Source organism: Colletes latitarsis, unplaced genomic scaffold (assembly GCF_051014445.1).
Source record: "Colletes latitarsis isolate SP2378_abdomen unplaced genomic scaffold, iyColLati1 scaffold0006, whole genome shotgun sequence".
Taxonomy (NCBI): Eukaryota; Metazoa; Arthropoda; class Insecta; order Hymenoptera; family Colletidae; genus Colletes; species Colletes latitarsis.
The window spans coordinates 25,591,307-25,618,034 of record NW_027488366.1 but is presented as its reverse complement, the minus strand read 5'-3'; positions in this window follow the sequence as shown (position 1 = coordinate 25,618,034).

Genomic DNA, 26,728 nt, shown 5'->3' with positions numbered 1-26,728 from the left:
TCCTGAGTTTTTTCTGGTTTGGATCACGTAGTAATGTGGGTCCACACTGAAACAATCAATTAAACCTGGTCTTGATAAATATTATAGAGGATAACGCATGTTAGTTCTGGGATAGGTCTGGGATTTGCACTCATCAGACTCATACTTTCGCACACCTCACATACTCGTTGAACAGATCCTGGGTTTTTTCTGGTTTGGAACACGTAGTAATGTGGTACCACAATGAAACAGTCGATTAAACCAGGTTTCGCTCAATATTTTAGAGGATAACGCATGTTAGGTCTAGGTTAGGTCTGGGATTTGCTCTCATCAGGCTGATTCTTTCGCATATTTCTCATACTTGATGGCTAGATCCTGGGCTGTTCCTGGATTGTATCACGTAGTAATGTGGTACCACGCTGAAACAGTCAATCAAACCTCGTTTCCATCAATATTTTAGAGGATAACGCAAGTTAGGTCTGGGATAGGTCTAGGATTTGCCCTCATCAGGCTCTTACTTTCGCATATTTCTCATACTTCATGGCTAGATCCTGGGCTAGTTCTGGAGTGGATCACGTAGTAAAGTGGTACCACACTGAAACATTCAATGATACCTGGTCTGGATAAATATTTTAGTGGATAACGCATCTTAGGTCTGGGTTAGGTCTAAGATTGCCCTCATCAGGCTCACAGTTTCGCGTTTTTCACATACTTGTTGAACAGATCCTGGGTTTTTTCTGGTTTGGATCACGAAGTAGTGTGGTACCACACTGAAACAGTCCATTAAACCTGGTTTCGCTGAATATTTTAGAGGATAACGCATGTTAGGTCTAGGTTAGGTCTGGGATATGCTCTCATCAGGCTCATTCTTTCGCATATTTCTCATACTTGATGGCTAGATCCTGGGCTTTTTCTGGATTGCATCACGTAGTAATGTAGTACCACACTGAAACAGTCAATGAAACCTGGTTTCCATCAATATTATAGAGGACAACGCAAGTTAGGTCTAGGTAAGGCCTGGGATTTTCACTCATCAGTCTCATACTTTCGCATTCTTCACATACTTGTTGAACTGATCCTGGGTTTTTACTGGTTTGGATCACGTAGTAATGTGGTACCACACTGAAACAGTCGATTAAACCTGGTTCCGATCAATATTTTAGAGGATAACGCATGTTAGGTCTAGGTTAGCCCTGGGATTTTCACTCATCAGACTCATACTTTCGCATCCTTCACATACCTGTTGAACGGATCCTGGGTTTTTTCTGGTTTGGATCACGTAGTAATGTGGTACCAAACTGAAACGGTCAATTAAACCTGGTTTCGATCAATATTTTAGAGGATAACGCAAGTTAGGTCTGGGATAGGTCTGGGATTTGCTCTCATCAGGCTCATTCTTTCGCATATTTCTCATACTTGATGGCTAGATCCTGGGCTTTTTCTGGATTGCATCACGTAGTAATGAAGTACAACACTGAAACAGTCAATTAAACCTGGTTTCCATCAATATCTTAGAGGACAACGCAAGTTAGGTCTGGGATATGTCTGGGATTTGCCCTCATCAGGCTCATACTTTCGCGTTTTTCACATACTTGTTAAGCAGATCCTGGGTTTTTTCTGGTTTGGATCACGTAGTAGTGTGGTACCACACTGAAACAGTCCATTAAACCTGGTTTGGATCAATATTTTAGGGGATAACGCATGTTAGGTCTAGGTTAGGTCTGGGATTTTCACTCATCAGACTCATACTTTCGCATTCTTCACATACTTGTTGAACGGATCCTGGGTTTTTTCTGGTTTGGATCACGTAGTAATGTGGTACCACACTGAAACAGTCGATTAAACCTGGTTTCGATCAAAATTTTAGAGGATAACGCAAGTTAGGTCTGGGATAGGTCTGGGATTTTCACTCATCAGACTCATACTTTCGCAGTTTTAACATACATGTTGACCTGATCGAGGGTTTTTCTGGTTTGGATCACGTAGTAAAGTGGTATCACACTGGAGCTGTCCATTAAACCTGGTTTGGATCAATATTTTAGAGGATAACGCATGTTAGGTTTGGGTTAGGTCTAGGTTTGCTCTCATCAGGCTCATTCTTTCGCATATTTCTCATTCTTGATGGCTAGATCCTGGGCTTTTTCAGGATTGCATCACGTAGTAATGAAGTACAACACTGAAACAGTCAATTAAACCTGGTTTCCATCAATATCTTAGAGGACAACGCAAGTTAGGTCTGGGATAGGTCTGGGACTTGCCCTGATCAGGCTCATACTTTCGCGTTTTTCACATACTTGTTGAACAGATGCTGGGTTTTTTCTGGTTTGGATCACGTAGTAGTGTCGTACCACACTGAAACATTCCATTAAACCTGGTTTAGATCAATATTTTAGAGGATAACGCATGTTAGGTCTATGTTAGGTCTGGAATTTTCACTCATCAGACTCATACTTTCGCATTCTTCACATACTTGTTGAACGGATCCTGAGTTTTTTCTGGTTTGGATCACGTAGTAATGTGGGTCCACACTGAAACAATCAATTAAACCTGGTCTTGATAAATATTATAGAGGATAACGCATGTTAGGAAAAGGATAGGTCTGGGATTTGCACTCATCAGACTCATCCTTTCGCACACCTCACATACTCGTTGAACAGATCCTGGGTTTTTTCTGGTTTGGAACACGTAGTAATGTGGTACCACAATGAAACAGTCGATTAAACCAGGTTTCGCTCAATATTTTAGAGGATAACGCATGTTAGGTCTAGGTTAGGTCTGGGATTCGCTCTCATCAGGCTGATTCTTTCGCATATTTCTCATACTTGATGGCCAGATCCTGGGCTCTTTCTGGATTGCATCACGTTGTAATGTAGTACCACAGTGAAACAGTCAATGAAACCTGGTTTCGATCAATATTTTAGAGAATAATTCATGTTAGGTCTAGGTTAGGTCTGGGATTTGCTCTCATCAGGCTCATTCTTTCGCATATTTCTCATACATGTTGAACAGATCCTGGGTTTTTTCTGGTTTGGATCACGTAGTAATGTGGGACCACACTGAAACAATCAATTAAACCTGGTCTTGATAAATATTTTAGAGGATAACGCATGTTAGGTCTGGGTTAGGTCTAGGATTTGCCCTCATCAGGCTCATACTTTCGCATATTTCTCATACTTCATGGCTAGATCCTCGGCTGTTTCTGGATTGTATCACGTAGTAATGTGGTACCACGCTGAAACAGTCAATCAAACCTGGTTTCCATCAATATTTTAGAGGATAACGCAAGTTAGGTCTGGGATAGGTCTAGGATTTGCCCTCATCAGGCTCTTACTTTCGCATATTTCTCATACTTGATGGCTAGATCCTGGGCTTTTTCTGGATTGCATCACGTAGTAATGTAGTACCACACTGAAACAGTCAATGAAACCTGATTTCCATCAATATTATAGAGGACAACGCAAGTTAGGTCTAGGTAAGTCCTGGGATTTTCACTCATCAGTCTCATACTTTCGCATTCTTCACATACTTGTTGAACTGATCCTGGGTTTTTACTGGTTTGGATCACGTAGTAAAGTGGTACCACACTGAAACATTCAATGATACCTGGTCTGGATAAATATTTTAGTGGATAACGCATCTTAGGTCTGGGTTAGGTCTAAGATTGCCCTCATCAGGCTCACAGTTTCGCGTTTTTCACATACTTGTTGAACAGATCCTGGGTTTTTTCTGGTTTGGATCACGAAGTAGTGTGGTACCACACTGAAACAGTCCATTAAACCTGGTTTCGCTGAATATTTTAGAGGATAACGCATGTTAGGTCTAGGTTAGGTCTGGGATTTGCTCTCATCAGGCTCATTCTTTCGCATATTTCTCATACTTGATGGCTAGATCCTGGGCTTTTTCTGGATTGCATCACGTAGTAATGTAGTACCACACTGAAACAGTCAATGAAACCTGGTTTCCATCAATATTATAGAGGACAACGCAAGTTAGGTCTAGGTAAGGCCTGGGATTTTCACTCATCAGTCTCATACTTTCGCATTCTTCACATACTTGTTGAACTGATCCTGGGTTTTTACTGGTTTGGATCACGTAGTAATGTGGTACCACACTGAAACAGTCGATTAAACCTGGTTCCGATCAATATTTTAGAGGATAACGCATGTTAGGTCTAGGTTAGCCCTGGGATTTTCACTCATCAGACTCATACTTTCGCATCCTTCACATACCTGTTGAACGGATCCTGGGTTTTTTCTGGTTTGGATCACGTAGTAATGTGGTACCAAACTGAAACGGTCAATTAAACCTGGTTTCGATCAATATTTTAGAGGATAACGCAAGTTAGGTCTGGGATAGGTCTGGGATTTGCTCTCATCAGGCTCATTCTTTCGCATATTTCTCATACTTGATGGCTAGATCCTGGGCTTTTTCTGGATTGCATCACGTAGTAATGAAGTACAACACTGAAACAGTCAATTAAACCTGGTTTCCATCAATATCTTAGAGGACAACGCAAGTTAGGTCTGGGATATGTCTGGGATTTGCCCTCATCAGGCTCATACTTTCGCGTTTTTCACATACTTGTTAAGCAGATCCTGGGTTTTTTCTGGTTTGGATCACGTAGTAGTGTGGTACCACACTGAAACAGTCCATTAAACCTGGTTTGGATCAATATTTTAGGGGATAACGCATGTTAGGTCTAGGTTAGGTCTGGGATTTTCACTCATCAGACTCATACTTTCGCATTCTTCACATACTTGTTGAACGGATCCTGGGTTTTTTCTGGTTTGGATCACGTAGTAATGTGGTACCACACTGAAACAGTCGATTAAACCTGGTTTCGATCAAAATTTTAGAGGATAACGCAAGTTAGGTCTGGGATAGGTCTGGGATTTTCACTCATCAGACTCATACTTTCGCAGTTTTAACATACATGTTGACCTGATCGAGGGTTTTTCTGGTTTGGATCACGTAGTAAAGTGGTATCACACTGGAGCTGTCCATTAAACCTGGTTTGGATCAATATTTTAGAGGATAACGCATGTTAGGTTTGGGTTAGGTCTAGGTTTGCTCTCATCAGGCTCATTCTTTCGCATATTTCTCATTCTTGATGGCTAGATCCTGGGCTTTTTCAGGATTGCATCACGTAGTAATGAAGTACAACACTGAAACAGTCAATTAAACCTGGTTTCCATCAATATCTTAGAGGACAACGCAAGTTAGGTCTGGGATAGGTCTGGGACTTGCCCTGATCAGGCTCATACTTTCGCGTTTTTCACATACTTGTTGAACAGATGCTGGGTTTTTTCTGGTTTGGATCACGTAGTAGTGTCGTACCACACTGAAACATTTCATTAAACCTGGTTTAGATCAATATTTTAGAGGATAACGCATGTTAGGTCTATGTTAGGTCTGGAATTTTCACTCATCAGACTCATACTTTCGCATTCTTCACATACTTGTTGAACGGATCCTGAGTTTTTTCTGGTTTGGATCACGTAGTAATGTGGGTCCACACTGAAACAATCAATTAAACCTGGTCTTGATAAATATTATAGAGGATAACGCATGTTAGGAAAAGGATAGGTCTGGGATTTGCACTCATCAGACTCATCCTTTCGCACACCTCACATACTCGTTGAACAGATCCTGGGTTTTTTCTGGTTTGGAACACGTAGTAATGTGGTACCACAATGAAACAGTCGATTAAACCAGGTTTCGCTCAATATTTTAGAGGATAACGCATGTTAGGTCTAGGTTAGGTCTGGGATTCGCTCTCATCAGGCTGATTCTTTCGCATATTTCTCATACTTGATGGCCAGATCCTGGGCTCTTTCTGGATTGCATCACGTTGTAATGTAGTACCACAGTGAAACAGTCAATGAAACCTGGTTTCGATCAATATTTTAGAGAATAATTCATGTTAGGTCTAGGTTAGGTCTGGGATTTGCTCTCATCAGGCTCATTCTTTCGCATATTTCTCATACATGTTGAACAGATCCTGGGTTTTTTCTGGTTTGGATCACGTAGTAATGTGGGACCACACTGAAACAATCAATTAAACCTGGTCTTGATAAATATTTTAGAGGATAACGCATGTTAGGTCTGGGTTAGGTCTAGGATTTGCCCTCATCAGGCTCATACTTTCGCATATTTCTCATACTTCATGGCTAGATCCTCGGCTGTTTCTGGATTGTATCACGTAGTAATGTGGTACCACGCTGAAACAGTCAATCAAACCTGGTTTCCATCAATATTTTAGAGGATAACGCAAGTTAGGTCTGGGATAGGTCTAGGATTTGCCCTCATCAGGCTCTTACTTTCGCATATTTCTCATACTTGATGGCTAGATCCTGGGCTTTTTCTGGATTGCATCACGTAGTAATGTAGTACCACACTGAAACAGTCAATGAAACCTGATTTCCATCAATATTATAGAGGACAACGCAAGTTAGGTCTAGGTAAGTCCTGGGATTTTCACTCATCAGTCTCATACTTTCGCATTCTACACATACTTCTTGAACTGATCCTGGGTTTTTACTGGTTTGGATCACGTAGTAAAGTGGTACCACACTGAAACATTCAATGATACCTGGTCTGGATAAATATTTTAGTGGATAACGCATCTTAGGTCTGGGTTAGGTCTAAGATTGCCCTCATCAGGCTCACAGTTTCGCGTTTTTCACATACTTGTTGAACAGATCCTGGGTTTTTTCTGGTTTGGATCACGAAGTAGTGTGGTACCACACTGAAACAGTCCATTAAACCTGGTTTCGCTGAATATTTTAGAGGATAACGCATGTTAGGCCTAGGTTAGGTCTGGGATTTGCTCTCATCAGGCTCATTCTTTCGCATATTTCTCATACTTGATGGCTAGATCCTGGGCTTTTTCTGGATTGCATCACGTAGTAATGTAGTACCACACTGAAACAGTCAATGAAACCTGGTTTCCATCAATATTATAGAGGACAACGCAAGTTAGGTCTAGGTAAGGCCTGGGATTTTCACTCATCAGTCTCATACTTTCGCATTCTTCACATACTTGTTGAACTGATCCTGGGTTTTTACTGGTTTGGATCACGTAGTAATGTGGTACCACACTGAAACAGTCGATTAAACCTGGTTCCGATCAATATTTTAGAGGATAACGCATGTTAGGTCTAGGTTAGCCCTGGGATTTTCACTCATCAGACTCATACTTTCGCATCCTTCACATACCTGTTGAACGGATCCTGGGTTTTTTCTGGTTTGGATCACGTAGTAATGTGGTACCAAACTGAAACGGTCAATTAAACCTGGTTTCGATCAATATTTTAGAGGATAACGCAAGTTAGGTCTGGGATAGGTCTGGGATTTGCTCTCATCAGGCTCATTCTTTCGCATATTTCTCATACTTGATGGCTAGATCCTGGGCTTTTTCTGGATTGCATCACGTAGTAATGAAGTACAACACTGAAACAGTCAATTAAACCTGGTTTCCATCAATATCTTAGAGGACAACGCAAGTTAGGTCTGGGATATGTCTGGGATTTGCCCTCATCAGGCTCATACTTTCGCGTTTTTCACATACTTGTTAAGCAGATCCTGGGTTTTTTCTGGTTTGGATCACGTAGTAGTGTGGTACCACACTGAAACAGTCCATTAAACCTGGTTTGGATCAATATTTTAGGGGATAACGCATGTTAGGTCTAGGTTAGGTCTGGGATTTTCACTCATCAGACTCATACTTTCGCATTCTTCACATACTTGTTGAACGGATCCTGGGTTTTTTCTGGTTTGGATCACGTAGTAATGTGGTACCACACTGAAACAGTCGATTAAACCTGGTTTCGATCAAAATTTTAGAGGATAACGCAAGTTAGGTCTGGGATAGGTCTGGGATTTTCACTCATCAGACTCATACTTTCGCATTCTTCACATACTTGTTGAACGGATCCTGAGTTTTTTCTGGTTTGGATCACGTAGTAATGTGGGTCCACACTGAAACAATCAATTAAACCTGGTCTTGATAAATATTATAGAGGATAACGCATGTTAGGAAAAGGATAGGTCTGGGATTTGCACTCATCAGACTCATCCTTTCGCACACCTCACATACTCGTTGAACAGATCCTGGGTTTTTTCTGGTTTGGAACACGTAGTAATGTGGTACCACAATGAAACAGTCGATTAAACCAGGTTTCGCTCAATATTTTAGAGGATAACGCATGTTAGGTCTAGGTTAGGTCTGGGATTCGCTCTCATCAGGCTGATTCTTTCGCATATTTCTCATACTTGATGGCCAGATCCTGGGCTCTTTCTGGATTGCATCACGTTGTAATGTAGTACCACAGTGAAACAGTCAATGAAACCTGGTTTCGATCAATATTTTAGAGAATAATTCATGTTAGGTCTAGGTTAGGTCTGGGATTTGCTCTCATCAGGCTCATTCTTTCGCGTATTTCTCATACATGTTGAACAGATCCTGGGTTTTTTCTGGTTTGGATCACGTAGTAATGTGGGACCACACTGAAACAATCAATTAAACCTGGTCTTGATAAATATTTTAGAGGATAACGCATGTTAGGTCTGGGTTAGGTCTAGGATTTGCCCTCATCAGGCTCATACTTTCGCATATTTCTCATACTTCATGGCTAGATCCTCGGCTGTTTCTGGATTGTATCACGTAGTAATGTGGTACCACGCTGAAACAGTCAATCAAACCTGGTTTCCATCAATATTTTAGAGGATAACGCAAGTTAGGTCTGGGATAGGTCTAGGATTTGCCCTCATCAGGCTCTTACTTTCGCATATTTCTCATACTTGATGGCTAGATCCTGGGCTTTTTCTGGATTGCATCACGTAGTAATGTAGTACCACACTGAAACAGTCAATGAAACCTGATTTCCATCAATATTATAGAGGACAACGCAAGTTAGGTCTAGGTAAGTCCTGGGATTTTCACTCATCAGTCTCATACTTTCGCATTCTTCACATACTTGTTGAACTGATCCTGGGTTTTTACTGGTTTGGATCACGTAGTAATGTGGTACCACACTGAAACGGTCAATTAAACCTGGTTTCGATCAATATTTTAGAGGATAACGCAAGTTAGGTCTGGGATAGGTCTGGGATTTGCCCTCATCAGGCTCATACTTTCGCGTTTTTCACATACTTGTTGAACAGATCATGGGTTTTTTCTGGTTTGGGTCACGTAGTAGTGTGACACCACACTGAAACAGTCGATTACACCTGGTTTCGATCAATATTTTAGAGGATAACGCATGTTAGGTCTAGGATAGCCCTGGGATTTTCACTCATCAGACTCATACTTTCGCATTCTTCACATACTTGTTGAACTGATCCTGGGTTTTTTTCTGGTTTGGATCACGTAGTAATGGGGTACCACACTGAAACAGTCGATTAAACCTGGTTCCGATCAATATTTTAGAGGATAACGCATGTTAGGTCTAGGTTAGCCCTGGGATTTTCACTCATCAGTCTCATACTTTCGCATTCTTCACATACTTGTTGAACTGATCCTGGGTTTTTACTGGTTTGGATCACGTAGTAATGTGGTACCACACTGAAACAGTCGATTAAACCTAGTCTCGATCAATATTTTAGTGAATAATTCATGTTAGGTCTAGGTTAGGTCTGGGATTTCCTCTCATTAGGCTCATTCTTTCGCATATTTCTCATACTTGATGGCTAGATCCTGGGCTTTTTCTGGATTGCATCACGTAGTAATGTAGTACCACACTGAAACAGTCAATGAAACCTGGTTTCCATCAATATTTTAGAGGACAACGCAAGCTAGGTCTAGGTAAGGCCTGTGATTTTCACTGATCAGACTCATACTTTCGCATGCTTCACATACTTGTTCAACGGATCCTGGGTTTTTTCTGGTTTGGATCACGGAGTAATGTGGTGCCACACTGAAACAGTCGACTAAACCTGGTCTCGATCAATATTTTAGAGAATAATTCATGGTAGGTCTAGGTTAGGTCTGGGATTTGCTCTCATCAGGCTCATTCTTTCGCATATTTCTCGTACTTCATGGCTAGATCCTGGGCTATTTCTGGATTGGATCAGGTAGTAAAGTGGTACCACACTGAAACATTCAATGAAACCTGGTCTGGATAAATATTTTAGAGGATAACGCATCTTAGGTCTGGGTTAGGTCTAAGATTTGCCCTCATCAGGCTCACAGTTTCGCGTTTTTCACATACTTGTTGAACAGATAATGGGTTTTTTCTGGTTTGGTTCACGTAGTAGTGTGATACCACACTCAAACAGTCGATTAATCCTGGCTTCGATCAATATTTTAGTGGATAACGCATGTTAGGTCTAGGTTAGCACTGGGATTTTCACTCATCAGACTCATACTTTCGCATTCTTCACAAACTTGTTAAACTGATCCTGGGTTTTTTCTGGTTTGGATCACGTAGTAATGTGGTACCACACTGAAACAGTAGATTAAACCTGGTTTCGATCAATATTTTAGAGGATAACGCATGTTAGGTCTAGGTTAGCCCTGGGATTTTCACTCATCAGACTCATACTTTCGCATTCTTCACATACTTGTTGAACTGATCCTCGGTTTTTTCTGGTTTGGATCACGTAGTAATGTGGTACCACACTGAAACAGTCGATTAAACCTGGTTTCGATCAATATTTTAGAGGATAACGCAAGTTAAGTCTGGGATTGGTCTGGGATTTGACATCATCAGACTCATACTTTCGCACACTTCACATACTCGTTGAACAGATCCTGGGTTATTTTCTGGTTTGGATCACATAGTAATGTGGTACCACACTGAAGCATTCGATTAAACCAGATTTCGATCAATATTTTAGAGTATAACTCACGTTAGGTCTAGGTTAGGCCTGGGATTTTCACTGATCAGACTCATACTTTCGCATTCTTCACATACTTGTTGAACGGATCCTGGGTTTTTTCTGGTTCGGATCACGTAGTAATGTGGTACCACACTGAAACGGTCAATTAAACCTGGTTTCGATAAATATTTTAGAGGATAGCGCAAGTTAGGTCTGGGATAGGTCTGGGATTTGCCCTCATCAGACTCATACTTTCGCATTCTTCACATACTTGTTGAACAGATCCTGGGTTTTTTCTGGTTTGGATCACGTAGTAATGTGGGACCACACTGAAACAATCAATTAAACCTGGTCTTGATAAATATTTTAGAGGATAACGCATGTTAGGTCTGGCTTAGGACTAGGATTTGCCCTCATCAGGCTCATACTTTCGCATATTTCTCATACTTGATGGCTAGATCCTGGGCTGTTTCTGGATTGTATCACGTAGTAATGCGGTACCACACTGAAACAGTCGGTTAAACCAGGTTTCGATCAATATTTTAGTGGATAACGCATGTTAGGTCTAGGTTGGCACTGGGATTTTCACTCATCAGACTCATACTTTCGCATTCTTCACATACTTGTTGAACTGATCCTGGGTTTTTTCTGGTTTGGATCACGTAGTAATGCGGTACCACACTGAAACAGTCGATTAAACCTGGTTTCGATCAATATTTTAGAGGATAACGCATGTTAGGTCTAGGTTAGCCCTGGGATTTTCACTCATCAGACTCATACTTTCGCATTCTTCACATACTTGTTGAACTGATCCTCGGTTTTTTCTGGTTTGGATCACGTAGTAATGTGGTGCCACACTGAAACAGTCGACTAAACCTGGTCTCGATCAATATTTTAGAGAATAATTCATGTTAGGTCTAGGTTAGGTCTGGGATTTGCTCTCATCAGGCTCATTCTTTCGTATATTTCTCATACTTCATGGCTAGATCCTGGGCTATTTCTGGATTGGATCACGTAGTAAAGTGGTACCACACTGAAACATTCAATGAAACCTGGTCTGGATAAATATTTTAGAGGATAACGCATCTTAGGTCTGGGTTAGGTCTAAGATTTGCCCTCATCAGGCTCACAGTTTCGCGTTTTTCACATACTTGTTGAACAGATAATGGGTTTTTTCTGGTTTGGTTCACGTAGTAGTGTGATACCACACTGAAACAGTCGATTAAACCTGGCTTCGATCAATATTTTAGTGGATAACGCATGTTAGGTCTAGGTTAGCACTGGGATTTTCACTCATCAGACTCATACTTTCGCATTCTTCACATACTTGTTGAACTGATCCTGGGTTTTTTCTGGTTTGGATCACGTAGTAATGTGGTATCACACTGAAACAGTAGATTAAACCTGGTTTCGATCAATATTTTAGAGGATAACGCATGTTAGGTCTAGGTTAGCCCTGGGATTTTCACTCATCAGACTCATACTTTCGCATTGTTCACATACTTGTTGAACTGATCCTCGGTTTTTTCTGGTTTGGATCACGTAGTAATGTGGTACCACACTGAAACAGTCGATTAAACCTGGTCTCGATCAATATTTTAGAGAATAACTCATGTTAGGTCTAGGTTAGGCCTGGGATTTTCACTGATCAGACTCATACTTTCGCATTCTTCACATACTTGTTGAACGGATCCTGTGTTTTTTCTGGTTTGGATCACGTAGTGATGTGGTACCACACTGAAACAGTCGATTAAACCTGGTTTCGATCAAAATTTTAGAGGATAACGCAAGTTAGGTCTGGGATAGGTCTGGGATTTGACCTCATCAGACTCATACTTTCGCACACTTCAGATACTCGTTGAACAGATCCTGGGTTATTTTCTGGTTTGGATCACATACTAATGTGGTACCACACTGAAACAGTCGATTAAACCAGGTTTCGATCAATATTTTTGCAGATAACGCATGTTAGGTCTAGGTTAGGCCTGGGATTTTCACTGATCAGACTCATACTTTCGCATTCTTCACATACTTGTTGAACGGATCCTGTGTTTTTTCTGGTTTGGATCACGTAGTGATGTGGTACCACACTGAAACAGTCGATTAAACCTGGTTTCGATCAAAATTTTAGAGGATAACGCAAGTTAGGTCTGGGATAGGTCTGGGATTTGACCTCATCAGACTCATACTTTCGCACACTTCACATACTCCTTGAACAGATCCTGGATTATTATCTGGTTTGGATCACATAGTAATGTGGAACCACACTGAAACAGTCGATTAAACCTGGTTTCGATCAATATTTTAGAGGATAACGCAAGTTAGGTCTGGGATAGGTCTAGGATATGCCCTCATCAGGCTCTTACTGTCGCATATTTCTCATACTTCATGGCTAGATCCTGGGCTATTTCTGGATTGGATCCCGTAGTAAATTGGTACCACACTGAAACATTCAATGAACCTGGTCTGGATAAATATTTTAGAGGATAATGCATCTTAGGTCTGGGTTAGGTGTAAGATTTGCCCTTATCAGGCTCACAGTTTCGCGTTTTTCACATTCTTGATGAACAGATCCTGGGTTTTGTCTGGTTTAGATCACGAAGTAGTGTGGTACCACACTGAAACAGTCCATTAAACCTGGTTTCGCTCAATATTTTAGAGGATAACGCATGTTAGGTCTAGGTTAGGTCTGGGATTTGCTCTCATCAGGCTCATTCTTTCGCATATTTCTCATACTTGATGGCTAGATCCTGGGCTTTTTCTGGATTGCGTCACGTAGTAATGTAGTACCACACTGAAACAGTCAATGAAACCTGGTTTCCATCACTATTTTAGAGGACAACGCAAGTTAGGTGTAGGTAAGGCCTGAGATTTTCAGTGATCAGACTCATACTTTCGCATTCTTCACATACTTGTTGAACGGATCCTGGGTTTTTTCTGGTTTGGATCACGCAGTAATGAGGTACCACACTGAAACGGTCAACTAAACCTGGTTTCGATCAATATTTTAGAGGATAACACAAGTTAGGTCTGGGATAGGTCTGGGATTTGCCCTCATCAGGCTCATACTTTCGCGTTTTTCACATACTTGTTGAACAGATCATGGGTTTCTTCTGGTTTGGGACACGTAGTAATGTGGTACCACACTGAAACAGTCGATTAAACCTGGTTTCGATCAATATTTTAGAGGATAACGCAAGCTAGGTCTAGGTTAGGCCTGGGATTTTCACTGATCAGACTCATACTTTCGCATTCTTCACATACTTGTTGAACTGATCCTGGGTTTTTTCTGGTTTGCATCACGTAGTAGTGTGGTACCACACTGAAACAGTCGATTAAACCTGGTTTCGATCAATATTTTAGAGGATAACGCATGTTAGGTCTAGGTTAGCCCTGGGATTTTCACTCATCAGACACATACTTTCGCATTCTTCACATACTTGTTGAACAGATCCTGGGTTTTTTCTGGTTTGGAACACGTAGTAATGTGGTTCCACACTGAAACAGTCGATTAAACCAGGTTTCGATCAATATCTTAGAGTATAACTCATGTTAGGTCTAGGTTAGGCCTGGGATTTGCTCTCATCAGGCTCATTCTTTCGCATATTTCTCATACTTGACGGCTAGATCCTGGGCTTTTTCTGGATTGCATCACGTAGTAGTGAAGTACAACACTGAAACAGTCAATTAAACCTGGTTTCCATCAATATCTTAGAGGACAACGCAAGCTAGGTCTGGGATATGTCTGGGATTTGCCCTCATCAGACTCATACTTTCGCACACTTCACATACTCCTTGAACAGATCCTGGGTTATTTTCTGGTTTGGATCACATAGTAATGCGGTACCACACTGAAACAGCCGATTAAACCAGGTTTCGATCAATATTTTAGAGTATAACTCATGTTAGGTCTAGGTTAGCCCTGGGATTTTCACTCATCAGACTCATACTCTCGCATTCTTCACATACTTGTTGGACGGATCCTGGGTTTTTTCTGGTTTGGATCACGTAGTAGTGTGGTACCACACTGAAACAGTCGATTAAACCTGGTTTCGATCAAAATTTTAGAGGATAACGCAAGTTAGGTCTGGGATAGGTCTGGGATTTGATCTCATCAGACTCATACTTTCGCACACTTCACATACTCGTTGAACAGATCCTGGGTAATTTTCTGGTTTGGATCACATAGTAATGCGGTACCACACTGAAACAGTCGATTAAACCAGGTTTCGATCAATATTTTAGAGTATAACTCATGTTAGGTCTAGGTTAGGCCTGGGATTTTCACTCATCAGACTCATACTTTCGCATTCTTCACATACTTGTTGAACAGATCCTGGGTTTTTTCTGGTTTGGATCACGTAGTAGTGTGGTACCACACTGAAACAGTCGATTAAACCTGGTGTCCATCAAAATTTTAGAAGATAACTCATGTTAGGTCTAGGTTAGGCCTGGGATTTTCACTCATCAGACTCATACTTTCGCATTCTTCACATACTTGTTGAACAGATCCTGGGTTTTTTCTGGTTTGGATCACGTAGTAATGTGGGACCACACTGAAACAGTCAATTAAACCTGGTTTCGATCAATATTTTAGAGAATAATTCATGTTAGGTCTAGGTTAGGTCTGGGATTTGCTCTCATCAGGCTCATTCTTTCGCATATTTCTCATACTTGACGGCTAGATCCTGGGCTTTTTCTGGATTGCATCACGTAGTAGTGAAGTACAACACTGAAACAGTCAATTAAACCTGGTTTCCATCAATATCTTAGAAGGACAACGCAAGTTAGGTCTGGGATATGTCTGGGATTTGCCCTCATCAGACTCATACTTTCGCACACTTCACATACTCCTTGAACAGATCCTGGGTTATTTTCTGGTTTGGATCACGTAGTAATGTGGTACCACACTGAAACAGTCGATTAAACCTGGTTTTGATCAATATTTTAGAGAATAATTCATGTTAGGTCTAGGTTAGGTCTGGGATTTGCTCTCATCAGGCCCTTTCTTTCGCATATTTCTCATACATGTTGAACAGATCCTGGGCTGTTTCTGGATTGTATCACGTAGTAATGTGGTACCACGCTGAAACAGGCAATTAAACCTGGTTTCGATCAATATTTTAGAGGATAACGCAAGTTAGGTCTGGGATAGGTCTAGGATTTGCCCTCATCAGGCTCTTACTTTCGCATATTTCTCATACTTCATGGCTAGATCCTGGGCTATCTCTGGATTGGATTACGTAGTAATGTGGGACCACACTGAAACAGTCAATTAAACCTGGTTTCACTCAATATTTTAGAGAATAATTCATGTTAGGTCTACGTTTGGTCTGGGATTTGCTCTCATCAGGCTCATTCTTTCGCATATTTCTCATACTTGATGGCTAGATCCTGGGCTTTTTCTGGATTGCAACACGTAGTAATGAAGTACAACACTGAAACAGTCAATTAAACCTGGTTTCCATCAATATCTTAGAGGACAACGCAAGTTAGGTCTGGGATATGTCTGGGATTTGCCCTCATCAGGCTCATACTTTCGCGTTTTTCACATACTTGTTAAACAGATCCTGGGTTTTTTCTGGTTTGGATCACGTAGTAGTGTGGTACCACACTGAAACAGTCCATTAAACCTGGTTTGGATCAATATTTTAGGGGATAACGCATGTTAGGTCTAGGTTATGTCTGGGATTTTCACTCATCAGACTCATACTTTCGCATTCTTCACATACTTGTTGAACGGATCCTGGGTTTTTTCTGGTTTGGATCACGTAGTAATGTGGTACCACACTGAAACAGTCGATTAAACCTGGTTTCGATCAAAATTTTAGAGGATAACGCAAGTTAGGTCTGGGATACGTCTGGGATTTGACCTCATCAGACTCATACTTTCGCACACTTCACATACTCCTTGAACAGATCCTGGGTTATTTTCTGGTTTGGATCACATAGTAATGTGGTACCACACTGAAACAGTCGATTAAACCAGGTTTCGATCAATATTTTAGAGGATAACGCGTGTTAGGTCTAGGTTAGGCCTGGGATTTTCACTCGTCAGGCTCATACTTTCGCACACTTCACATACTCCTTGAACAGATCCTGGGTTATTTTCTGGTTTTGGATCACGTAGTAATGTGGTACCACACTGAAACAGTCGATTAAACCTGGGTTCGACCAATACTTTAGAGAATAATTCACGTTAGGTCTAGGTTAGGGCTGGGATTTGCTCTCATCAGGCCCTTTCTTTCGCATATTTCTCATACATGTTGAACAGATCCTGGGCTGTTTCTGGATTGTATCACGTAGTAATGTGGTACCACGCTCAAACAGGCAATTAATCCTGGTTTCGATCAATATTTTAGAGGATAACGCAAGTTAGGTCTGGGATAGGTCTAGGATTTGCCCTCATCAGGCTCCTACTTTCGCATATTTCTCATACTTCGTGGCTAGATCCTGGGCTATCTCTGGATTGGATCACGTAGTAAAGTGGTACCACACTGAAACATTCAATGAAACCTGGTCTGGATAAATATTTTAGAGGATAACGCATCTTAGGTCTGGGTTAGGTCTAAGATTTGCCCTCATCAGGCTCAGAGTTTCGCGTTTTTCACATTCTTGTTGAACAGATCCTGGGTTTTGTCTGGTTCGGATCACGAAGTAGTGTGGTACCAGACTGAAACAATCCATTAAACCTGGTTTCGCTCAATATTTTAGAGGATAACGCATGTTAGGCCTAGGTTAGGTCTTGGATTTGCTCTCATCAGGCTCATTCTTTCGCATATTTCTCATACTTGATGGCTAGATCCTGGGCTTTTTCTGGTTTGGATCACGTAGTAATGTGGTACCACACTGGAACAGTCGATTAAACCTGGTTTCGATCAAAATTTTAGAGGATAACGCAAGTTAGGTCTGGGATAGGTCTGGGATTTGACCTCATCAGACTCATACTTTCGCACACTTCACATACTCCTTGAACAGATCCTGGGTTATTTTCTGGTTTGGATCACATAGTAATGTGGAACCACACTGAAACAGTCGTTTAAACCAGGTTTCGATCAATATTATAGAGGATAACGCATGTTAGGTCTAGGTTAGGCCTGGGATTTTCACTCATCAGACTCATACTTTCGCATTCTTCAAATACTTGTTGAACGGATCCTGGGCTGTTTCTCGATTGTATCACGTAGTAATGTGGTACCACGCTGAAACAGTCAACTAAACCTGGTTTCGATCAATATTTTACAGGATAACGCAAGTTAGGTCTGGGATAGGTCTAGGATTTGCCCTCATCAGGCTCAGAGTTTCGCATTTTCCACATTCTTGTTGAACAGATCCTGGGTTTTGTCTGGTTCGGATCACGAAGTAGTGTGGTACCACACTGAAACAATCCATTAAACCTGGTTTCGCTCAATATTTTAGAGGATAACGCATGTTAGGTCTAGGTTAGGTCTGGGATTTGCTCTCATCAGGCTCATTCTTTCGCATATTTCCCATACTTGATGGCTAGATCCTGGGCTTTTTCTGGATTGCGTCACGTAGTAATGTAGTACCACACTGAAACAGTCAATGAAACCTGGTTTCCATCACTATTTTAGGGGACAACGCAAGTTAGGTGTAGGTAAGGCCTGAGATTTTCACTGATCAGTCGCATACTTTCGCATTCTTACCATACTTGTTGAACGGATCCTGGGTTTTTTCTGGTTTGGATCACGTAGTAATGAGGTACCACACTGAAACGGTCAATTAAACCTGGTTTCGATCAATATTTGAGAGGATAACGCAAGTTAGGTCTGGGATAGGTCTGGGATTTGCCCTCATCAGGCTCATACTTTCGCGTTTTTCACATACTTGTTGAACAGATCATGGGTTTTTTTCTCGTTTGGATCACGTAGTAATGTGGTACCACACTGAAACAGTCGATTAAACCTGGTTTCGATCAATATTTCAGAGGATAACGCATGTTAGGTCTAGGTTAGCCCTGGGATTTTCACTCATCAGACTCATACTTTCGCATTCTTCACATACTTGTTGAACGGATCCTGGGTTTTTTCTGGTTTGGATCACGTAGTAATGTGGGACCACACTGAAACAGTCAATTAAACCTGGTTTCGATCAATATTTTAGAGAATAATTCATGGTAGGTCTAGGTTAGGTCTGGGATTTGCACTCATCAGGCTCATTCTTTCGCATATTTCTCATACTTGATGGCTAGATCCTGGGCTTTTTCTGGATTGCATCACGTAGTAATGTAGTACCACACTGAAGCAGTCAATGAAACCTGGTTTCCATCACTATTTTAGAGGACAACGCAAGGTAGGTCTAGGTAAGGCCTGAGATTTTCACTGATCAGACTCATACTTTCGCATTCTTCACATACTTGTTGAACGGATCCGGGGTTTTTTCTGGTTTGGATCACGTAGTAATGTGGTACCACACTGAAACAGTCGATTAAACCTGGTTTCGATCAATATTTTAGAGAATAATTCATGTTAGGTCTAGGTTAGGTCTGGGATTTGCTCTCATTAGGCTCATTCTTTCGCATGTTTCTCATACTTGATGGCTAGATCCTGGGCTTTTTCTGGATTGCATCGCGTAGTAATGAAGTACAACACTGAAGCAGTCAATTAAACCTGGCTTCCATCAATATCTTAGAGGACAACGCAAGTTAGGTCTGGGATATGTCTGGGATTTGCCCTCATCAGGCTCATACTTTCGCATATTTCTCATACTTCATGGCTAGATCCTGGGCTATTTCTGGATTGGATCACGTAGTAAAGTGGTACCACACTGAAACATTCAATGAAACCTGGTCTGGATAAATATTTTAGAGGATAACGCATCTTAGGTCTGGGTTAGGTCTAAGATTTGCCCTCATCAGGCCCACAGTTTCGCGTTTTTCACATTCTTGTTGAACAGATCCCGGGTTTTGTCTGGTTTGGATCACGTAGTAATGAGGTACCACACTGAAACGGTCAATTAAACCTAGTTTCGATCAATATTTTAGAGGATAACGCATGTTAGGTCTGGGATAGGTCTGGGATTTGACCTCATCAGACTCATACTTTCGCACACTTCACATACTCCTTGAACAGATCCTGGGTTATTTTCTGGTTTGGATCACATAGTAATGTGGTACCACACTGAAACAGTCGATTAAACCAGGTTTGGATCAATATTTTTGAGGATAACGCATGTTAGGTCTAGGTTAGGCCTGGGATTTTCACTCATCAGACTCATACTTTCGCATTCTTCACATACTTGTTGAACGGATCCTGGGTTTTTTCTGGTTTAGATCACGAAGTAATGTGGGACCACACTGAAACAGACAATTAAACCTGGTTTCGCTCAATATTTTAGAGGATAACGCATGTTAGGTCTAGGTTAGGTCTGGGATTTGCTCTCATCAGGCTCATTCTTTCGCATATTTCTCATACTTGATGGCTAGATCCTGGGCTTTTTCTGGATTGCATCAGGTAGTAATGAAGTACAGCACTGAAACAGTCAATTAAACCTGGTTTCGATCAATATTTTAGAGAATAATTCATGTTAGGTCTAGGTTAGGTCTGGGATTTGCTCTCATCCGGCTCATTCTTTCGCATATTTCTCATACTTCATGGCTAGATCCTGGGCTGTTTCAGGATTGTATCACGTAGTAATGTGGTACCACACTGAAACATTCAGTTAAACCTGGTCTTGATAAATATTTTTGAGGATAACGCATGTTAGGTCTGGGTTAGGTCTAGGATTTGCCGTCATCAGGCTCATACTTTCGCATATTTCTTATACTTCATGGATAGATCCTGGGCTATTTTCTGGTTTGGATCACATAGTAATGTGGTACCACACTGAAACAGTCGATTAAACCAGGTTTCGATCAATATTGTTGAGGATAACGCATGTTAGGTCTAGGTTAGGCCTGGGATTTTCACACATCAGACTCAATCTTTCGCATTCTTCACATACTTGTTGAACGGATCCTGGGTTTTTTGTGGTTTGGATCACGTAGTAATGTGGGACCACACTGAAACAATCAATTAAACCTGGTCTTGATAAATATTTTAGAGGATAACGCATGTTAGGTCTGGGTTAGGTCTAGGATTTGCTCTCGTCAGGCTCATACTTTCGCATATTTCTCATACCTCATGGCTAGATCCTGGGCTATTTCTGGATTGGATCACGTAGTAATGTGGTACCACACTGAAACAGTCAATTAAACCTGGTTTCGATCAATATTTTAGAGGATAACGCAAGTTAGGTCTGGGATCGGTCTGCGATTTGCCCTCATCAGGCTCATACTTTCGCGTTTTTCACATACTGGTTGAACAGATCCTGGGTTTTTTGCTGGTTTGGATCACGTAGTAGTGTGGTACCACACTGAAACTGTCCATTAAACCTGGTTTCGATCAATATTTTTCAGGATAACGCATGTTAGGTCTAGGTTAGGCCGAGCATTTTCACTCATCAGACTCATACTTTCGCATTATTCACATACTTGTTGAACGGATCCTGGGGTTTTACTGGTTTGGATCACGTAGTAATGTGGTACCACACTGAAACAGTCAATTAAACCTGGTTTCGATCAATATTTTAGGGAATAATCCATGTTAGGTCTAGGTTAGGTCTGGGATTTGCTCTCATCAGGCTCATTCTTTCGCATATTTCTCATACTTGATGGCTAGATACTGGGGTTTCTGGATTGCATCACGTAGTAATGAAGTACAACACTGAAACAGTCAATTAAACCAAGTTTCCATCAATATTTTAGAGGACAACCCATGTTAGGTCTAGGTTAGGCCTGGGATTTGCCCTCATCAGGGTCATACTTTCGCAGTTTTAACATACATGTTGACCTGATCGAGGGTTTTTTCTCCTTTGGATCACGTAGGAAGGTGGTATCACACTGAAGCTGTCCATTAAACCTGGTTTGAATCAATATTTTAGAGGATAACGCATGTTAGGTTTGGGTTAGGTCTAGGATTTGCCCTCGTCAGGCTCATACTTTCGCATATTTCTCATACTTCATGGCTAGATCCTGGGCTGTTTCAGCATTGTATCACGTAGTAACGTGGTACCACGCTGAAACAGTCAATTAAACCTGGTTTCGATCAATATTTTAGAGGATAACGCAAGTCAGGTCTGGGATAGGTCTGGGATTCGCCCTCATCAGGCTCATACTTTCGCGTTTTTCACATACTTGTTGAACTGATCCTGGGTTTTTTCTGGTTTGGTTCACGTAGTAATGTGGTACCACACTGAAACAGTCCATTAAACCTGGTTTCGCTCAATATTTTAGAAGATAACGCATGTTAGGTCTAGGTTAGGCCTGGGATTTGCCCTCATCAGGGTCATACTTTCGCAGTTTTAACATGCATGTTGACCTGATCGAGGGTTTTTTCTGCTTTGGAGCACGTAGTATAGTGGTACCACACTGAAACAGTCCATTAAACCTGGTTTGGATCAATATTTTAGGGGATAACGCATGTTAGGTCTACGCTAGGCCTGGGATTTTCACTCATCAGACTCATACTTTCGCATTCTTCACATACTTGTTGAACGGATCTTGGGTTTTTTCTGGTTTGGATCACATAGTAATGTGGTACCACACTGAAACAGTCCATTAAACCTGGTTTGGATCAATATTTTAGGGGATAACGCATGTTAGGTCTCCGCTAGGCCTGGGATTTTCACTCATCAGACTCATACTTTCGCATTCTTCACATACTTGTTGAACGGATCTTGGGTTTTTTCTGGTTTGGATCACATAGTAATGTGGTACCACACTGAAACAGTCCATTAAACCTGGTTTGGATCAATATTTTAGTGGATAACGCATGTTAGGTCTACGCTAGGCCTGGGATTTTCACTCATCATACTTTCGCATTCTTCACATACTTGTTGAACGGATCCTGGGTTTTTTCTGGTTTGGATCACGTAGTAATGTGGGACCACACTGAAACAGTCAATTAAACCTGGTTTCGATCAATATTTTAGAGAATAATTCATGTTAGGTCTAGGTTAGGTCTGGGATTTGCTCTCATCAGGCTCTTTCTTTCGCATGTTTCTCATGCATGTTGAACAGATCCTGGGCTGTTTCTGGATTGTATCACGTAGTAATGTGGTACCACGCTGAAACAGGCAATTAAACCTGGTTTCGATCAATATTTTAGAGGATAACGCAAGTTAGGTCTGGGATAGGTCTAGGATTTGCCCTCATCAGGCTTTTACTTTCGCATATTTCTCATACTTCATGGCTAGATCCTGGGCTATTTCTGGATTGGATCACGTAGTAAAGTGGTACCACACTGAAACATTCAATGAAACCTGGTCTGGATAAATATTTTAGAGGATAACGCATCTTAGGTCTGGGTTAGGTCTAAGATTTGCCCTCATCAGGCTCACATTTTCGCGTTTTTCACATTCTTGTTGAACAGATCCTGGGTTTTGTCTGGTTTGGATCACGAAGTAGTGTGGTACCACACTGAAACTGTCCATTAAACCTGGTTTCCATCACTATTTTAGAGGACAACGCAAGTTAGGTGTAGGTAAGGCCTGAGATTTTCACTGATCAGACTCATACTTTCGCATTCTTCACATACTTGTTGAACGGATCCTGGGTTTTTTCTGGTTAGGATCACGTAGTAATGAGGTACCACACTGAAACGGTCAATTAAACCTGGTTTCGCTCAATATTTTAGAGGATAACGCATGTTAGGTCTAGGTTAGGTTTGGGATTTGCTCTCATCAGGCTCATTCTTTCGCATATTTCTCATACTTGATGGCTAGATCCTGGGCTTTTCTGGATTGCATCACGTAGTAATGTAGTACCACACTGAAACAGTCAATGAAACCTGGTTTCCATCACTATTTTAGAGGACAACGCAAGTTAGGTGTAGGTAAGGCCTGAGATCTTCACTGATCAGACTCATACTTTCGCATTCTTCACATTCTTGTTGAACGGATCCTGGGTTTTTTCTGGTTTGGATCACGTAGTAATGAGGTACCACACTGAAACGGTCAATTAAACCTGGTTTCGATCAATATTTTAGAGGATAACGCAAGTTAGGTCTAGGTTAGCCCTGGGATTTTCACTCATCAGACACATACTTTCGCATTCTACAGATACTTGTTGAACTGATCCTGGGTTTTTTCTGGTTTGGATCACGTAGTAATGTGGTACCACACTGAAACAGTCGATTAAACCTGGTTTCGATCAATATTTTAGAGGATAACGCATGTTAGGTCTAGGTTAGCCCTGGGACTTTCACTCATCAGACTCATACTTTCGCATTCTCCACTTACTTGTTGAACAGATCCTGGGTTTTTTCTGGTTTGGATCACGTAGTAATGTGGTACCACACTGAAACAGTCGATTAAACCTAGTTTCGATCAATATTTTAGAGGATAACGCAAGTTAGGTCTGGGATAGGTCTGGGATTTGACCTCATCAGACTCATACTTTCGCACACTTCACATACTCCTTGAACAGATCCTGGGTTATTTTCTGGTTTGGATCACATAGTAATGTGGTACCACACTGAAACAGTCGATTAAACCAGGTTTCGATCAATATTATTGAGGATAACGCATGTTAGGTCTAGGTTAGGCCTGGGATTTTCACTCATCAGACTCATACTTTCGCATTCTTCACATACTTGTTGAACGGATCCTGGGTTTTTTCTGGTTTGGATCACGAAGTAATGTGGGACCACACTGAAACAGTCAATTAAACCTGGTTTCGATCAATATTTTAGAGAATAATTCATGTTAGGTCTAGGTTAGGTCTGGGATTTGCTCTCATCAGGCACATTCTTTCGCATATTTCTCATACTTGATGGCTAGATCCTGGGCTTTTTCTGGATTGCATCACGTAGTAATGAAGTACAGCACTGAAACAGTCAATTAAACCTGGTTCCGATCAATATTTTAGAGAATAATTCATGTTAGGTCTAGGTTAGGTCTAAGATTTGCCCTCATCAGGCTCACATTTTCGCGTTTTTCACATTCTTGTTGAACAGATCCTGGGTTTTTTCTGGTTGGGGTCACGTAGTAATGAGGTACCACACTGAAACGGTCAATTAAACCTGGTTTCCATCACTATTTTAGAGGACAACGCAAGTTAGGTGTAGGTAAGGCCTGAGATTTTCACTGATCAGACTCATACTTTCGCATTCTTCACATACTTGTTGAACGGATCCTGGGTTTTTTCTGGTTTGGATCACGTAGTAATGAGGTACCACACTGAAACGGTCAATTAAACCTGGTTTCGATCAATATTTTAGAGGATAACGCAAGTTAGGTCTGGGATAGGTCTGGGATTTGCCCTCATCAGGCTCATACTTTCGCGTTTTTCACATACTTGTTAAACAGATCCTGGGTTTTTTCTGGTTTGGATCACGTAGTAGTGTGGTACCACACTGAAACAGTCGATTAAACCTGGTTTGGATCAATATTTTAGGGGATAACGCATGTTAGGTCTGGGATAGGTCTGGGATTTGACCTCATCAGGCTCCTACTTTCGCATATTTCTCATACTTCATGGCTAGATCCTGGGCTATCTCTGGATTGGATCACGTAGTAAAGTGGTACCACACTGACACATTCAATGAAACCTGGTCTGGATAAATATTTTAGAGGATAACGCATCTTAGGTCTGGGTTAGGTCTAAGATTTGCCCTCATCAGGCTCATAGTTTCGCGTTTTTCACATTCTTGTTGAACAGATCCTGGGTTTTGTCTGGTTTGGATCACATAGTAATGTGGTACCACACTGAAACAGTCGATTAAACCAGGTTTCGATCAATATTTTAGGAGATAACGCGTGTTAGGTCTAGGTTAGGCCTGGGATTTTCACTCATCAGACTCATACTTTCGCATTCTTCACATACTTGTTGAACGGATCCTGGGTTTTTTCTGGTTTGGATCACGTAGTAATGTGGGACCACACTGAAACAGTCAATTAAACCTGGTTTCGATCAATATTTTAGAGAATAATTCATGTTAGGTCTAGGTTAGGTCTGGGATTTGCTCTCATCAGGCTCTTTCTTTCGCATATTTCTCATGCATGTTGAACAGATCCTGGGCTGTTTCTGGATTGTATCACGTAGTAATGTGGTACCACGCTGAAACAGGCAATTAAACCTGGTTTCGATCAATATTTTAGAGGATAACGCAAGTTAGGTCTGGGATAGGTCTAGGATTTGCCCTCATCAGGCTTTTACTTTCGCATATTTCTCATACTTCATGGCTAGATCCTGGGCTATTTCTGGATTGGATCACGTAGTAAAGTGGTACCACACTGAAACATTCAATGAAACCTGGTCTGGATAAATATTTTAGAGGATAACGCATCTTAGGTCTGGGTTAGGTCTAAGATTTGCCCTCATCAGGCTCACATTTTCGCGTTTTTCACATTCTTGTTGAACAGATCCTGGGTTTTGTCTGGTTTGGATCACGAAGTAGTGTGGTACCACACTGAAACAGTCCATTAAACCTGGTTTCCATCACTATTTTAGAGGACAACGCAAGTTAGGTGTAGGTAAGGCCTGAGATTTTCACTGATCAGACTCATACTTTCGCATTCTTCACATACTTGTTGAACGGATCCTGGGTTTTTTCTGGTTAGGATCACGTAGTAATGAGGTACCACACTGAAACGGTCAATTAAACCTGGTTTCGCTCAATATTTTAGAGGATAACGCATGTTAGGTCTAGGTTAGGTTTGGGATTTGCTCTCATCAGGCTCATTCTTTCGCATATTTCTCATACTTGATGGCTAGATCCTGGGCTTTTCTGGATTGCATCACGTAGTAATGTAGTACCACACTGAAACAGTCAATGAAACCTGGTTTCCATCACTATTTTAGAGGACAACGCAAGTTAGGTGTAGGTAAGGCCTGAGATCTTCACTGATCAGACTCATACTTTCGCAT